Source organism: Pinus tabuliformis, chromosome 4_1, assembly GCF_031772625.1.
Source record: "Pinus tabuliformis cultivar Carrire ecotype Pingquan chromosome 4_1, CPIR1, whole genome shotgun sequence".
Taxonomy (NCBI): Eukaryota; Viridiplantae; Streptophyta; class Pinopsida; order Pinales; family Pinaceae; genus Pinus; species Pinus tabuliformis.
The window spans coordinates 741,186,200-741,200,293 of record NC_142303.1 but is presented as its reverse complement, the minus strand read 5'-3'; positions in this window follow the sequence as shown (position 1 = coordinate 741,200,293).

Here is a 14,094-nt window from a genome sequence, read left to right as displayed (position 1 = left end):
ATATACCACATAATCATAATCATGTAGATATTAATGTAGTCCATTGGAATTCTTAGGTTGTGATATTAATGCAGTCCATTATAAGGATTATCTTAAAAAAAATAGATGTGTGTGGAAGTTTCACTTGATCTACTTAAATCAATAGCATAAGATTAGGTAGAGTTAAGTAAAATGTACTTATCTCCAACCAAAAATTCGTTAACGTCTACTTGTTAGACAACCCATTAAGATCAAGTTATATATCATTATCTTTTTAAAACAATGGAGACATATAGACTTAATTGTTTTAGAAAACACATTTTCTTAATGGTTAAGAACATTTAAATTATAACTATTATGATTAGTGTATCATTAAAAATTACATTCTTAAGTAGGAAATAGTATTTTAATAAATATTAAGAGATTCAAATAAATAAATAAAAGTTAAAAATATATATAATTATGTTGAAAAACCTCACGAACATAAACCATATTACATTTTTTGTTATTTAAATTTCCTAACATTTATTAATTTAACCTTCTTATACCACATAATCATAATCACGTAGTTATTAATGTATTCCATTGGAATGCTTAGGTTGTGATATTAATGTAATCCATTATAAGAATTATCCTACAAAAAAAATCTGTGGTGTGGCAGTTGCATTTGATCTACTTAAATCAATAGCATAAGATTAGGTAAATATGGTTTATCAAATGTAATTTTGTAGTTTGTTTTGAGTGTTTTTTGCATATCAATATTGTCTTTATATTCATATTACTTTATGAATAAGTTTATATTATTTGTAAATATATTTAAATTACTCATAATTAACGTAATTAATTGTTCACTATAGATTAACTATGTGGCACCATTGTTTTCAGAATGGTTTAAACATTTTTTTTGAAAGAAATAGAATAATATAATTATATAAGAGAATAATGATATTTTTGGATTCATAATGATTCGTAATCCCTGTAACAAATATTTTCAATTTTTTTTTAAAAGAAACTTTAAACACCTTACTTAATTCATGTTTAAATTCATGCGTTTTTAGATTCTCTATTGTTTTTAATTTGTCCAAAAAATATTTTGAATTTCAAGTAAATTTGATTCAAAAAAAAAAAAGATCATAAGTAAATTTTGAGTAAAGATTGTTTGGAATCACAAGTAAAATGTACTTAGTTCCAACCAAAAATTTGTTAACATCTACTTGTTAGACAACCCATTAAGATCAAGTTATATATCATTATTCCTTTAAAACAATGAAGACATATAGAATTAAATGTTTTAGAAAACACATTTTCTTAATGGTTAATAACATTTAAATTATAACTATTATGATTAGTGTATCGTTAAAAATTACAGTTTTAAGTAAGAAATAGTATTTTAATAAATATTAAGAAACTAAAATAATTAAAAAGAAAGTTATAAATATATATAATTATGTTGAAAAATCTCACAAACATAAAACATATTACATTTTTTGTTATTTAAATTTCCTAATATTTATTAATTTAACCTCCATATACCACATAATCATAATCATGTAGATGTTAATGTAGTCCATTGGAATGCTTAGGTTGTGATATTAATGCAATATATTACAAGGATTATCTTATCATATTAACAATCTATTGTTTTATTAATAAATAAGTAAAATGATTTTATATTATTTCTAGATATGAAAAAAATTAATATATACTAATATGTTGTTTTAGAAAATTAGTAACATAATTTTAATTTGATATTTTTTGATTCAATATGATTCCATCAATTTTTTTATTTGTCAAATTCCAAGGAGAAGTTATTTAGGTCATTCACATTACATACATAACTAAAACATATAACTAAAATAAATTCACTACTATACAAAATAGGTAGCCATGTGATCTTGAATCTAGAAAAAAAACCAAGTTGTTCACCAACTATTTTTTATTGGTTCAAATTTCACTCTTACACAATCATTAACATTTCTTATCCTTAACAAAATGGAAAATTGTGTATGGTAAATTATGTATTTATGTTATTGTTAATTTTATTCAACATTAAATTGTTTTGTTGATATCAAATGCCTTTTTTTTTTATTGTTAGGTGATTTCACTGTTTCATCATGGATCCAGCTATTTGGAGTTCTTTTCCATTCGAAGTTCTTGAACTTGTCTTCCTGTGGATCCCTTTACCGGTTGTGATAAAGTTTGGCACTGTTTGTAAAAAATGTAAAAATTCTTTGCAAAACCCTTCTTTCTTTTTATGTTGCAATAATGTCTCTATGAACGAATTTGGATTTCTCATTCGTTTCCTCAATAGTGAAGACAATTGTTTTGCTGCTCAATACCTTAATCAGAATGGCCACATATATCAATTTCATTTGGGACTTATAGATCCAAGATACAGAGTAGAGTGTATTGTTGTACCAATGGTGGTTTTATCCTTACCAACAAAATGCTCCCAAACAAATAACTATTTTGTAATGAATCCATTTACAAAGGCATTTAAAAACATAGGGCCAATACGAATAGGAGACTCGGGATTCTTTTCATTATTGGAAAATGTAAGTAGTAGAAAATATGATCGGGTTGTTCTAAAACATATCTATGATAGAATGCAGTCTAAATTTTATTTTTGTAGTAGTATTCATAGGGTATGGCAAAGGGTTGTTGTTCCATTTGCTGGCACTTCACCCCCTAAGAATGTAGTGTTTTATAAAAGTAAATTGTTTTGGCTGTATCTCAACAAGGAGTATGAAGATTATCCTTGGTATGGGTATACAATCTACTGGTTTGACGTAATAAAAAATGAGTTGGGTTTCTCATTTGTTCCAATCAATGACATACGTTATATGTCATTACCAGTATACATGAATTAGTTGATATGCCTTGTCAATGATGGCTCCACTTGTGTATGTTCAATTGAGGAATTAGATCATTTCCAATTTGGTCAACTGTGTGTTCAAAGAAGAATTGACTACTTTGAAGATGATTGGGGTTTTAGATGGAAGTCGTTGGAAGAAATTTTTGTAGATATAAATAGCAAATGTCCTGGCTATCTTCCATTCTAAACAGTCCATGGTTTGGTTCTTATGTGCAACTGCATTGAAGTTCCTTTCCTATTATATGACATGGTAACTCGCATATGTTTTCCAATAGATATTGATAGTTCAACTAATGAGCAAATGTCTCAGTTTTGGTACCCAGCATTGGAGGATTGCAATGATTTGATTGAGTATGGAGATGTTTTTGCAATTGTTGCCCGTATGGATTTTGTTGATGAGATTCCACCATTGGATATGGTGATGGATTCTTAGGATATTAGTATTCTTAGGGGTTCTTATAAATATTTTCATTTTATATGCTCTCTGTGGTTGTGGAAAATATTTCCATTTTTCCCTCTATACATACTATGTGTCTTTATGGTAATACTTTAAAATTATGTTTGTATCGATCTTTGTGATGTAAAATATTTAATATTGTTTCCGCTAAAGTTTTCTTATTTACATGTAAATTTTTCTCGATGTTATGCATTTTTCCTTGTTTTTATAATTATGATTTCTATGATTTATGTTATACATATTATTTGTATTGGTTTTTGTCATTGATTCTCAAACAATGTTATATGTTTATGTTCATTTTAACATTTATATTTATATTTTGATAGTATATATAGTTCCAAATTTTTGGATTGTTGTGTCCCAATAGTATGGGTTCCATTTTGATTATAATATGATACATGGAAATTCAGACCTTTTTGTTTAAGCCATTTGGAAGAATTCATTTCTTTTTTTTTTCCATTTTGAAATTTTTTGTTTTTGTCTTTAGCCATTTGGAAAAAGCATTATACATTTTGATAAGTTTATATGGTTTGAGAAAAACAAAATATACACTTTTTATGTTCCATGTTTATGATTCCTTAATGAATATTTTATTATTCATTGTAGACATCTCATCTGAAGGCACAAGCAAGCGTACAAGAATAAGAAATTTGTCACCAAAATCACGTGAGAGGCCTAAGGAAAGTCATCGTTTATGGTATCAACAAAATAATGATGCCATAAATGACCATAGGAGAGCTACATATAACAGAAAAACCAGTGAAGCCACTCTTCAAAATGATTCGATAATTCCTTGTAAGTATCGTACTATGGACGATATAATGGAAAGAATATTTCCTGTTGATAGTTCATTATCAGGATATGCTCATCCTCAGCATAATCTTGTTGTTCGATGCTCTTCTAAAAATGTTAATAACATTGGGGAAACATCTTGCAATCAGGAAGAATGCAATATCGATATTGTGGATGAAAATTTCCACCCTAACCCCTCCGTGTGTCCAATTGCATGTTCTGATGGCCAAAGGTTGCAAAACATCCATGGTGGAGGTAATGATGACATTTTGTGTGATGATTTGGATAATAGTTTACTTCGCCATTTGTTTGATAATTTGGATCTAGTTGCTCAAAACAAAAGACCTTCAAATCCTGCTTCTCAAAGTAATTTGGTCCCACCAAGAGAATCAATCATCCCTGATAGCATTTCACATGGCACAATGGAGGTAACACAATTATATTTTGATTTTTGTTGCAATAGTGGTTGTTCTACTACATTCCTATATTTACAAAGTTTTTTTTACTAAAATTATGTTATTTTATTCTCTTCGGTTAGGATACAACTTGTTTTAATAGAGGTATAGAAATTAACTCCCAAAATGTTCCATCTACTAATCTGAGAAGTGAAGATGAAGCATGTCATAATCTTCCTATGCATTCTCCTCGACGATCAAATTGTCAAACTAATGTAAATTTTCAATGTTTTTGATTTGCTTTTCATTTTTTAAATTTTATAATTGCTTAGACATTGAATTTTATGGCGTATTTTATTTTCTTTGAACAGGACACAAGTCACTCCAATAGAGGCGTACACATTAACTTCGTATATGTTCCATCTACTGATGTTAGAAGTGAAGACGAACCATCTCATAGCGTTCATCCACAATGGTAAACAAATGTAAATGTTGAGTGCATTTGATATTTTTCTCATTTTTTCGTTACAGTTGCCTGGAAATTGTGTTTTGTAACATTTCATGGAGAAACCATGATCTCATCTCGTTAGGTTGGCGATTTGGAATCCAAAACATCAAATAGTAAAACTGATGTAGATGTTCAATGTATTTGATTTATTTTCAATTTTTGAACCTTTCTTGTTTGGACATTTAGTTTTATAATGTATTTTATTTTTTTGAAATAGGAAACAACTCATTTGAATAGAAGAAAAGAAACTACATCAAAAAATGTTCCATCCACTGTTCTTAGAATCCAAGAGCAACCATCTCATAACCCTCATCCACATGAAGACACAAATGTAAATTTTGAATTCATTTGATTCTTTTTCATTTTCTTCATTTATAATTAGTTGGAAATTAAATTTTAAAGTCTCTTATGACAAAGAGACCTTTACATCCTCTCAGGTTCACGAAATGCACACCGTAAATTTGGAAAGACATTCTCACAGATCCATTTCACATGCTTCAAATTTGTGAAGGGAATCTCATGTTCTTGAAGATGAAATAAATGTTGGAAGAGATTTTACTCATCCAAATGGTTTTCAACATGGTTCGACGAGTAGATATCATATTCTTTTTGATGAAAACATGATTGTAGTGCATAAAAGGTTTTGAGCTAAGAAAGATAGCTTGTTAGTTGTCCAAATCTGCCACATTTGCCAAGAATCATATCCCAGAATCCTTGTTGTCATACATTCTGAAGGACCTGTTTGCAGATGATGTAAGAGTGAAAGAGGAGCCCATCGTTTTTATCAATATAACAACATAGATCCAAGTGAGAAACCTTATATTTTAAGAGTTCTTACTCAAGTTGAAGAAATGTTAATAGCACGTCTGAATCCTATTTTGCAAGTGACACATGCTCGAGGTTGGAAATATAAGTATAGTGGTGATACAATTAGCTTTCCTCAAGATATTTCTACAATTCTACAAAGCTTTCCCCGACATGTTGAAGATATTGACTTTGTAATTGTGAGGATACATGGCGCTGAGTCTAAATATTATGAATGTTGTGTCAAAATATCTCGAGTGATGGCTCCATTGCTTTTCAAAATCCAACATGATCAATATTATCGAGATGTTGTAATTGATTATGATTTAGTGAATGCTCTTCCCAAAAGATCAACAGATGTCTCCTCCAGGCTTACATTTGTTGATTGTGATATTAAAGAATCTGAGATCAATGAAATTAATAATGAAAAGTTTCATGCTGAGCATTTTTAGCAAACAAACAAAGAGAAGTGGAAGAAATTAGAGCTTTTCTTCATAATGTTGATTCTTAACATGTTCAAGACATGGATTGGTCCACTATTGGAACCTCTCTAGTGGATAAATATAATACATAAGGGTTACTAGATATGGCATTCCCAACATCGGTCCCCACTGGTCATGTTGATTGGTTGCAACCACGTATTTGTAGTGTTGAAATTCATGAGTATGCATTGCATCTTCTTTCGATATTACCTATTAAACATGATAATTGAACAGCGGAACCAAGTAACTACTGTAGGTTTTGCAAAGAAACATTTACATGATAACTCGCCTACAATAGTTGAGGAGTTGTGTCACCAACTATCTGATTTACTAGATAATGATTTGGATGAGCATATTATGCGGTTTGGTTCTTCTCTGAGAGGTACAAGGGCATACTGGACTAGGTGTTGATTTAAATTGATGGACATGATTACTCAGTGTTGATGCCTCGAAAATCGCTGCAACAACAATGGGGGATAACCACCCGGTCTGGACCTTAAAGCAGCTCCTTTTCCGTTTGGTGTGGTGGCTCCGACTCGTTTAACTATGTCGAGTTACCTTCTCCCTATCGTTATTGGTTTATGATGTATCTTTAACTACCAATAGACAGGGATATCAGATCACTTCTTCTTCTTGATCAGGCAAGAGAATGACCCTTAAGCTGATTTGGGTTCAGCCAAGCCACAACTAAAGTTTTGCCTCTTTGAGAGGAGGACTTAAAAGAATGTATAATTTACTCTAAATGCAAGCTTATTCGATGATGCAAGCAAAATAAACTAATCTAAATCCTATCTTAATTAGGCAGATATAGACCTAACCCAACTAAGAGCAAGATAATTAAAGTATTGGGATTTAAATATGTCTTGCTTATAATGAATATCAAGTTAATGAAGTAGTTCAATTAACTGATATTAGGGTTACCAAAACACATCCTATTGAGACCTCTTAACTAAAATAATAAACCAACAAGATTCAGGAAGTAGTTCACAAAAATGATATTAATTATCAAATCAGTAAATCCAATAATTGAATAATGATATGTGGAAATAGTTCACAACACATTACAATTCAATAAATCAGTTTTCTAAGACAGATTTCTGAATAAGTAGTTACTCAAAAATGAGAAATTAACCCATAAAAACAGAGATACATAATAACAAGATTGAGAAAAATTACCCATATTGGCAATAGTGCGCAAACATGAATAAAATGACACATTCCTGTTACCAGAAAAATAAAACTGATATTTGAAACAGTAGTATTAGAAATACCAATTTATTGCATCCGTTTCTCTGTCCTTGGTCTCCAACAGCTCTTTACATTGCTTGAACTTCTACTTTCAAAGCTAAAGCCACAATAGTGCAAAGTTTACCCTTCATGCATAGTTCAAGATATAAAGGGAAAATCCTCAATAATCCCCAGATCTGAGATTCCACTCCTCCCCACATACAACTCTAAATTCATATTGTAGTAGTGCTTTTAGAAGTCTAAAATTGCAGAGGAGAGTAGCCCATAATTACATTCTGCAATCTATTATTTATACTATTTGCAAAGGAATTTTGGAAATGGGAGTTTGTTGAAGAGAAATCTGCCAAATACAATTTTATTTGTTCAAGATTTCAATCTTTAATTGTTGGAGCCTTCTCATTAACTGAGATCCTTTTCTCCATATTTCTTCCACTGTTTTCCTGCAAAAAGAAATCATAATAAATTAAGATGCAATTAAAATATCATTTCTGGCAATTAAATCAAATTCAATCAAATTCTATTTAAATAAATAATTGAAAATAAAATATAAGCTCTCTATTGATGTTTGGGGTGGTTTAATTGACCAAATATATTATTAACCAGTGGATCTGCAATTAGAAGAGGCTTTGGTCAAATGAAAATGAAGAAAATAACTCAGAAAATTGATTTTGTTTTCCATATTCGGAGCTTGATCTTCTGCCTGATTTTTGACCCAATAAATAATTAAATCTGTTAGTGAAACATCCTCAAAAATGTTCTCCTTGATTTTCTCTTTCCAATGAGCCGTCCTGGGCCTCGTTTGGCCAAGTATAACTCAATCTATGAGCCTCCAAAGTTGATGGATCAAATCTGGCATGAATCTGGAAATTCTGTTGCTGGGCTAAAAAAATTCAGAATTTTAATTAAAATTAAATCCTAAATTAGAATTCTAATTATCTAATACTTAATTCTATTTTAATTCTTAATTATGAACTAAACTAATTAATTAATAAACTATTATTAATTAATCTTAATCTAACTAATTAATATAATCTATTTATAAATAAATTAATCTAATTAATAATTAAATTTTAATTTAATTTAATTAATTAAATTTTATATATTAATTAATTAAATTAATTTAAAATTTATTATTAAATATTTTAAACTATTTTATTATTAACACTAACTTACCACTCCCTTCACTGATTCACTCACGAATGCGTTTAAAACTAAAACTTAACATAAAGCTTATAATAAAATTTAAACTTAATACCTTTGGATTTTATGATCGGCCATCGGCACCAGGGAGGTGTCGAGGGTCTTAAACATGTGACATTTGAAAGCTCCGATTGCCAATCTTCCGATCGGGTGAAAAAAATAAAAATTTATTTTAATATTAAACTAAATTAATTTGCCATTACACGTATGTGTAACTTTCGGGATGCCTCCATGTCCTTTTATGATCGGGGATCGGTAATCGGGAGGATTGAAGGTCCTCCAAAATTGTTATATTTTGAAAACTCCCGATCCGATCTTCCAATCCGATTGTAATATTTTTTTTTATTATTTTATTTATTTTATTATATATATATATATATATATATATATTAATTTTTATATTGTTTTATTTTAATGAAGTTTATTTTCTAAACTACAGCTACTTTAAAAAATGAAAATTAAATTATAGCCATTTTGAAATTATGATTTTTGAGATAGTAATTTATTGGAGTGAATTACTAACATCCAGTTGTTTCATGATTTGGCTGTATAAGTTAAAAAAAAAAAACGAAAAAATATGTTAGTGAGAACTAACCAGGGGTTAATATTTAAAATAAATGCATTATTGAACTAATTTATTTACAAAGTGCAATATTGTACATTTTATGTATTTTTAACCTAGGCTACATAAATAATCAGACTTTCAAAGGAGTGCCATTTTCAAAACAGTTGACCAAATGAGGCGAAACAAGCGTCAATGGGAAGCTTATAAAATATCAATCTTAACAAAGCAATCAAAACAAGAATCCAAAGAAAATGAAAAATTAACAAAAGCGTAGGGCAATCAACTAATGAAAATCCGAAAATTTGTTTAGCCAAAATTTTTATAGAAAGGGTCCCCATTATTTGAAGTGAACACATCAATAATGGGGGGTTGTGTTTTTATCACAACAATGACGACACACGGGAGAAGAACCAGTTATCTCTGTTTAATATGAATAAGATTTTCCTAAAACTAAAGTAAAAATAATTAAAGATGAGGGAATTATGCTCGAAATGCTTGACTAGGTTCATTAGTCTGAATAAAAGAAAAAATCATCTAACTGTAATTTTTCTTAAAATTTCTCATAAATTAAAATAGTTCAAAGTTCTATATCAGTCCTTAATTAGTTGTAGAGATAAAGCAGGGGTCACTTTACAGCTTAGCTTTTAAAATATACTCATTTGCCACAGGTAGAGCCACGTTGCCAGTAAACATCTATAGTCTCGATAGGGTTACCTTTTAATCATCAATGATTCAGAATCCCATCTCATTAAAAATTATTGACCTAGAGATAAAACCATATATATGTTTATTTTTCTTTTATTATTTTTTAATTTTTTGTTATAAATCTTAAAAGCCATTGTCCTCGTTTGGTGGACAGATAGTTGACAATGTCATTCACTGGTTGTAATCGGATTGAACAAGTTGGCTCGTGATGAGACCCCTTGTCTTATAATTGTTTGCAATCATAAGCCATTACCCTGGTTTGTTTAGCAGTGTTGGTAATGTCAGCCTATTTTTCCCCTATGATCATGGTAAGAAGGCTCATGATGAGACCTCTTATCCTTTAAGTTTAAATATATTTCTGGATTACTCTAGAAAAATAAGAATCTTTGGGACAGGGAGACTCATTGACTCCTTAAGAGTTAAGAATGACAATTTCAGAGTTAAAGGTGCTTTGCTGTAAAGTGTCTTTACTTGGTTATAAATAACTTTTCTTGACTGATAATAAAACTTTGAAAGATCTTAATAAAATATTGAAATCTCAAAATAATTACAATTTCGATGAAAAAGAATTTCTCCAGATTTTATGATACTTTGCCAACTTCTCTTGATTGGTAATCTCTTCCTTAAGTATGTCTACCTTTATAATAAGAAAATCAAACTTTACTAAGAGATTTAAGAAAACGCTAATAGGTAACTATTAACAATTTTTCTCCATGAATGCTGACCATAGTTAGGTAACAAGAAGGCCTTCCATATAAATCACGACAAAGTCACCAAAATCAAAACTGAAAACCAAAAGAAAAGAATTCTTATGCTAAAGTGAGAAAAGAAATCAGCAAACGAAACAAAAATGAAGAAATTTTAAAAATGGAAAGGAAAATCCAAGTTTCAAAAGATAAATTCAAACAAGAATGTTTATACCAATGTCTCAACAATATGAAGAAAAAGAAAATAATCATGTAATCATTTCTTCTTATGTTGAGATTTAGAAAAATCATACCTTGCAGGGTTGTGAATGTTTTAGGCTTTAGATGGCAGTGATTGTAAAATTCAGCCATAATGAAAACTTTCTGTTTGATATCATTCTTCTTGTTTCAAAGCATCATCTTATTTTCTAATAAAATGAACGCTTAAAGAAACAAACTAAAGGTTCAGAAACTTCCTGGTGTAGCTGTTTCGATGAAGATTATCACTGTTTATTGAAATAAAGCCAAGAGAAAAGTATATGACTTTGAAAATCTGATCCGACAGAAGATTGAAAGATTTTATGAAGACCTGCAAAACAGAGTTTTATATCAACATAATTTGAAAACAAAAATGAAACTAGAGTGATGAAATGGAAATTAATGAAAATGGGTACATGAATCTTACCATTGGATAATTGCTTTTGATCTTACCTAAAAAGTATCAGTTTCTCCAAGCTAGATGACTTCTTATTTTAATTATCATTTAAAAAACATGAAGAAGTCAAATTAACCAAAATCCTATAACCCAAAATCATTATTTATTTTATTTACACTAAAGCAAGCAGTAAAATGTAAAAATGGAAGGCTTAGTGCTCAAGGGAATTGAAATTAAAAGAAATGCATCAGAAATGAAAATGAGAATTTGCAGTAATGATTGTTTCTTAAAATATTATTAGTTTTATATAAACTCCGTGATTTTATAAATAGTTCAGAATCAAGACCAAATCTAAAATAATAAAATTTAAATATGAAGATAGAGAGGTCTTGAATTCCATTTTTTATTATGGAATTATATATTTAAAACTATAATATATGAGAAATCAAAATGATTTAAATACTCTGCAAATTGGTCATTAACCGCTTTTTACCATAGTGGTTAGTCAAGCTTGTTTTTAAAATAACACAATGCGTTATCAAATGATTTGCATTGCATGTAGAGGCATGCGTTGGAGTTTATCGCATTGGCGATTCAAATAGAAAATTTCCGATATGAGATCATGTGAAGAAAATATGTGTGATGAGATGTAGCAATCACATTATTGAAGAGTTGTTATATTGCGAATCGGGGACAATTATGCTGTAATTCTCAGATCACACACCGCATCTCTCGATTTGTATTTTGCACACTGCACATTGTAGATTTGGATTAATGGTATGGCCATAAATAAAAATGCGAGGAGGTGATTGCGATATTGGCGATGCGATGAATGACATAACTAATCGGTGATCGGCAATCTTAAGCATCTGATGTAACACAATATGTTTCTTGCGATGCCGATATGCGATGAATGACGTGGCTAATCGGCGATCGTGGTTGGCAATCTTAGGCACATGATGTAACAATTCTCGATACACCGATATGTGATGAAGAGTGGACCCAATAATTTTATGATGAAAATTTAATAACATATCGGATCCAAGACATCAGCCTTTACTTTTATTGCGATTGAACGGATGCGATATTTTTCATGAATTTGATTTGAATTTCATATTAGGTCCAGAATTATGTGGTCATCGCAATATCGGTAAAGTCGATTATCAAGATCGGTGATTCACGATAATGGAAATATAATTCAACTGCAAAGCTCTGATATGTGAAATGCGATATGGCATATGAGTAAGATAATACATCGGAGGTCTTTGATGAACAATTTGTTATCAAAAGAAATGCTAAGAACTACTTATGATGAAACCTTATGATGCAAATGGTCTTATGATATTCCTTGAAATTTCAATTGGGTTTTCTAAGTGAATAAAAGCAAAGTTAAAAAATGCTTAAATTCTAATGAATCAAAAGTAAAATTTCCCTGAACCTGTTGTGAATTTGATATGGGTTTATTGCTTACTTTATGTTTTGAAAAGAAATAAAAACCTGCAAATAAAACAGAACACGAATAAAAAATAAACTAAGAAAAATAGAAACTAATAAGAGATGAGAACGAACTTGTAAATGCGTACCTGGAAAGAAATTCTCTGTAGTTTTTTATCTCATGAACCTTCAAATTTTTCCTTCGATTTATCAAAATTTTACCTTTGTTCCAAAATCATCTCATCATTTATTCTAAATCGTAATGAACAATCAGCCGAATGAAATCAATTATTCATGTTCATAAAACAGAAAATTTACCACTTTTCAAAATCTGTGTATCTGTAGCTTTCTTCCCATGTTTTTGTCTCTGATTTGAGGAATCACAGGATACTAATATATGTACCTTATCAGTGTTTTTCTTATATTGCCTTAATATAATTTATATCGCTTTTTCTTCTGAAAAAAAAATAAAAATAAAAAATTAACCAGAAATAAATATAAAAATAGGCTTCCCTTTTGAATTGAAACAACCATGTATTACCTCCGCTTATCATGAATAATTTTGAGAAGAATCTGTATTGTTATAGCGACTGTTCAATAATGCCTTTAGTAAATGATTATGATGCGTATTGCAGCATCAAATAATAAACTAAAGATTAGAATGGGATAACGCTACTAATTGTAGAAAAATATCAACACAGATTTAAATGTGTGCTAGGTGCATATTCTGTCAATACATTATTCGAAATAGGTAGAGATGTATTCATGGATAGAGGGATTACTGTAAGAAATTTTAAAAAAGAAAAAAAAAAAAAGAACTTTCTGATAGGAAGAAAATGTTTTCACTGAATATGAATGAGAATGACTGATTGCTTTGTTTTATTTATATCTACAGAATTGTTGAAAATAAATTAACTACATAAAGCAAACAAACTAAATTAATTCTACTCCTATTCTAACCATATACATGAAAATGACTAGGCATAGTCATATTTCCAGTGTAACCATTCTCTCATTTTTATTCATGCGTTTATGTACAGTTCAAATGTTAGTAATAAAAATAGAAATCTAACTAAACTAAGGAAAATAAATATGAAATTAGAATGTACAGTTATTGTTAGGAACTTAATTAAAATCTCTTTCTCTTGAAATTTCCTTTCCAATTGAATACCAATTGAATCATAGAAATCTAGATGGATTTCTATTAAGAATTGAGAAATATTCAAAGGAAGAGATAGCAGGCCAGATTGTGAAGATGAGCTTTTAAATTCAAAGGCCTGAAAAAAAATTGTTAGTATTATGTACAAAT